Raw genomic sequence first — 5,238 nt, 5'->3', positions numbered from 1 at the left:
GCGGAATAACACAGGACCTTTCTACCACCAACTACCCTGTGGTAAGGACCCTGATGACTTTTAAACACATTGTTTATTGCATTTTTAAAAAATGCAATACTACTTGGAAGCACTTGTATACTGAAAAGCAGGACATAAATAATTGTAAACTAACCAACCTTGATGGCAGAAAGTGAGAAGGAATTAAAGAACCTTTGAATGAGGGTGAAAGAGGAGAGCGCAAAATATGGTCTGAAACTCAAATTCAAAATACTAAGATCATGGCCACTGGTCCCATCACCTCCTGGCAAATAGAAGGGAAAGAAATGGAGGCAGTGAGAGATTTTACCTTCTTGGGTTCCATGATCACTGCAGATGGTGACAGCAGTCACGAAATTAAAAGACGCCTGCTTCTTGGGAGAAAAGCAATGACAAACTTAGACAGCAGAGACATTACCTTTCCAACAAAGGTCTGTATAGCTATAGTTTTCCCAGTACAGTGATGTATGGAGAGCTGGACCATAAAGAAGGCTGATCGCCGAAGAATTGATGCTTTTGAATTATGGTGCTGGAGGAGACTCTTGAGAGTCCCATGGACTGCAGGAAGATCAAACCTATCCATTCTGAAGGAAATCAGCCCTGAGTGCTCACTGGAAGGACAGATTGTAAAGCTGAGGCTCCAATACTTTGGCCACCTCATGAGAAGAGACGACTCCCTGGAAAAGACCCTGATGTTGGGAAAGATTGAGGGCACAAGGAGAAGGGGACGACATGGTTGGACAGTGTTCTTGAAGCTACCAACATGAGTCTGACCAAACTGCAGGAGGCAGTGCAAGACAGGAGTGCCTGGCGTGCTCTGGTCCATGGGATCACGAAGAGTCGGACACGACTAAACGACTAAACAACAACAAACTAATCAACAAGTACTACAATTGCTTACATGCACCCATACTTCCTCTTGGGTCTTTCACCACCAATCTTCTTTTACCACCACCTGGGCATGGGGGGGTGGGACACTGAATTGCAGGATACTTGGCCTGCTTTCTGTAGGGTTCCAGCCTCATAACTCTAGCATGTTTGAATCTAATTTGTGCATGAAAGGGTCAAACAATAGGGTACGCTATTCTGCAAGGCTTAGCCTATGTCATCGCTTCCCACCTTGTGAGGACATGAGCCACTGAGCCTTTGTTATCTCTTTCTCTCCATGCATTTTCCAGCATGTAAAGAACTCTGAGCTGGTCGTTCCAGCACATGGCTTTAATCAGCCTTCTTTTGTTTCAGACCAGAATGGAGTCTGAAACTAATATTTTTCCTTTACCAATAGTTCAGAAACCTTATATAACTAAGCAATGTTTTGACTGCCTATGCATCTTTTATGACTGCTGTATGGAAAAGCACATTAACTTGGCCTTTGATGAGTTTTGTAAGTAAACTGGTTTATGACTTACCGAATGTGTGGTCTATCTCTATGATAGGAAAGTGGGATAGCTTGGAAAGAGCTTTTTAAGAGGGACATTTTGGGACAGAAGTGCATATTTTAAAGGTTTTAGAGCCTACATTTCCATGCTTTCCTTTCATTTAACATGTTTTATGATGTTAAATCTCTGTTGCGGTTCTCTCACTAAAGGGTAAAGGGACCCCTGACCATTAGGTCCAGTCGTGGACGACTCTGGGGTTGCGGCACTCATCTTGCTTTACTGGCTGAGGGAGCCGGTGTACAGCTTCCGGGTCATGTGGCCAGCATGACTAAGCCGCTTCTGGTGAACCAGAGCAGGGCACGGAAACGTCGTTTACCTTCCCCCGCTGGAGCGGTACCTATTTATCTACTTGCACTTTGACGTGCTTTCGAACTGCTAGGTTGGCAGGAGCAGGGACTGAGCAATGGGAGCTCACCCCGTCACGGGGATTCGAACTGCTGACCTTCTGATCAGCAAGCCCTAGGCTCAGTGGTTTAACCCACAGTGCTACCCGTGTCCCTCACTAAAGAGTACTTGCCCCAAACTTAGGTCTTGGCTTCCAGAATTCCAACACTTTTCCTACATCCTTTCATTTGGGTTAGACAGAATGGTAGTGATGCAGTCTTTGTTGGGAGGGGGAAGGCACAGCTGATTGACAGACAAGACTGGGCTGGCAGGTGGGGATTGGGACAAATGTTGGTATATCATCATGTAGTGACTCATATTTTGGCAGGTGACAGGAGAGAGGTGAGTATATACTGCATTTAGGAGCCATGCTTAGGCTTGACTGGCTCTTTTCAAAATGATTTACATACTTGGAATTTACCAACAGAGCAGAGCAAAGCTAATCTTGTAAAACCGCTTCAAGAGATCCTTTCCTGCTTAAATATGTACAAGATTGTAGTCTGCAACTTTAAGCTTTTCAAGAGTTGATCATCACATTTACAGTGCCAGTCTAGGCATGTCTACTCAGAAGTGAGTCAGATTGAGTTCAATGGGATTTACTTCCATATAAGAGAATATTCTGAGGATACATCTGTATCTGGCTATATTGCTTTGTATTTGGAATATATATATAGATATTCAGCTACTTATGGTTTTGCCACACTTTTCTAGGATTGTGTTCTGCAGGTGAGCCTTAGCATTGCAAGATGTTGGTTATTATAATTTAAATGCACATTGAAAATTTGCACTCCACTGATCCTGTTTCAGGATCACCCACAACCTGCAGAGAATTGGGCATGAAAGACCAAGGGAAATTATGAATGTATGGCCCTGAAGGCTCATTCTAAGATAGCACAAACCATTTCTAAGAACATGATCATTTGGAACTCCCTGCCTATTGAGATCAAACAGATGTCTTCACTGTACTCTTTCTGATGCCTGTGTGTGTGTGTGTGTGTGTGTGTGTGTGTGTGATCTTTTATTTTTATGCTGCGAAAAGCCCTGAGATCTACAGATGAAGGACAGTATGCAAATTTAATAACATATATCTATATCTATCTATACCTATATCTAATCTATATCTATATAAGTGCTTTCAAGTTTTTTGCAATGAAGTGGTGTATACGATTTATGAAACAAATAAACAAAACAACAAGAAGACTGTGTAATATGTTTTCAGCTTAAGTGCCATGGAAGTCCAGGTGGGAAACTTACAGTTCCCATGCTTCTTGTTACATGAGTGATTTTGTTAGCACATTTCTAAGCAAAGGATTTTTTACCCTTATATTTTCCTCTTTTTATTTTTTATTTCCAGAAAATTGGTTAAGGGTGCAACCCTGTACAGTGGACATGCACATTTATATCTGAGTAAGTCTCAGTGAACTCAATGATGCTTTTTCTGTGGAGACGTGAGACAGGATTTTCAGAAGCTCTGTTGCAGTAAGGAGGGAGAAAAATTAACTACATTATAAAATTAAACTACATTATAAAATTAACTACATTATTCAATCTCCCAGGACATTCTATACAAGATCTCAAAGCAGCTGTTTTATTACAGAAAATTTTCAGAAACAGACTGGAAAGAGAAATTGCTGAATTGGAAATCATTACCAAGCTTAAAACCACGGAGCCACCTGGGATGAATAAAGACATAGGATTCTTATCTCATTATGCATGATCAAGCTTTCTTTAGCCTCAGCCCTTGTTTTTTCCCCGCAGGACCTATTGCAGTAATCAGCAGTCGTTAACAGCCATCAACAGGTTTACCACTCTTACAGCCCATCACCCATTCCCATCCCCCCACCCTCTGAATATATATAAGGTTCTGGTTGCTTCTGTTTCTAGTGTATGTGAAGAAGTGTGCATGCACACGAAAGCTCATACCAAAATAAAAACTTAGTTGGTCTTTAAGGTGCTACTGAAGGAATTTTTTTATTTTGCTTCGACTCAGACCAACACGGCTACCTACCCGTAACTATAACTACATTATAGTTATAGAAAAGCATTTGCATCAACCTTGTAAGGTCAGCCATTTAAGTATTGCTGGCATCTGTCTCAAAAGACAATGTGGTGCACCTCCGGTGGTGAAGTCAAACCGTACTGAAGTAACCTTCCCAGGCTGCAAGCCTGGGCAAGTTTGTATGATGGTCCTGGGCTGCCCAGGTGACAGGACCCCGCTCTCGACCTCACCGATGTGGTCCAAAGGCAAGCAGAGCAATACATTCAGCACCAGCTTGACTATGGTGTTGCTGAAAGGAGACGTCCCCAAACTGTCTTAGAGACAAATCCACTGGATTTGTGTAGGGTTTAGTGGTTAAGTGTGGTAGACTCGTAATCTGGGGAACCGGGTTCGCGTCTCCGCTCCTCCACATGCAGCTGCTGGGTGACCTTGGGCTAGTCACACTTCTCTGAAGTCTCTCAGCCCCACCCACCTCACAGAGTGTTGGTTGTGGGGGAGGAAGGGAAAGGAGAATGTTAGCTGCTTTGAGACTCTTTAGGGTAGTGATAAGGCTTCTTCTTCTTCTTCTTCTTCTTCTTCTTCTTCTTCTTCTTCTTCTTCTTCTTCTTCTTCTTCTTCTTCTTCTTCTTCTTCTTCTTCGCCTTTTCTTCCCCTGAAGATATCCCACAAGGCAGAGGAGGTTTAGGATCAGAATTTTCCTTCACTGCCCTTCACACTTCTTCCTGCAGCATTTGCAGAAACTGCCCTTTTATCCATTGGACCCAATCTGAGTCTTGTCTTCGCATGTAGGAGAATTCCCTAACTCACCGAGGGTTTGAGACCCATCGGCCACCATCACCATACAAGGTTGCCACCTCACTGCACCTTATAGACAAGCACACACACAAGATATGTTGATGCCCAAGGCAGAACATCCCCAATGGCAACTCTTATTGTGGCATTTAAAAACAACAATAATAGACTAGGGCTATTGACAATTTGCTGCTCTGTGGTGGTACCTCCAATTCTTCTGCCTCAACAGTTATGCGGCTACACCCGACCTAACGGTCAGGCTGGCCTTGAGGCGAGACTTGGGTTCATTGGAATGCTTCTTTCCAGGAAAAAGATATATTGTGTTGAGGAGAATTCGCATGGAACAATAAGCGTTGCTTCATCCTCTTCAGGGCAAAACGAATCAGATTATGCACATGCATGACAGACTGTGGGTCTCCATCCTTGGCTATTCCTCATCCAGAGGGAATAGGAGGTGCCGGTTCCTCTCGAGCTACAATAAACTCAGTGAGGTCATGGGACAGTTTTTTGTCTCCCCCTCTCCTCATTCCATCCGCATGATGACACCAAATCCTACTACTACTTTGCTGAATTGAATTTTGAAGGCAAGCCAAAGGAGAACGTTTG

The sequence above is a fragment of the Zootoca vivipara genome, chromosome 16 (genome assembly GCF_963506605.1).
Source record: "Zootoca vivipara chromosome 16, rZooViv1.1, whole genome shotgun sequence".
NCBI classification, from domain to species: Eukaryota; Metazoa; Chordata; class Lepidosauria; order Squamata; family Lacertidae; genus Zootoca; species Zootoca vivipara.
Note: the sequence above shows the minus strand (reverse complement) of the source record.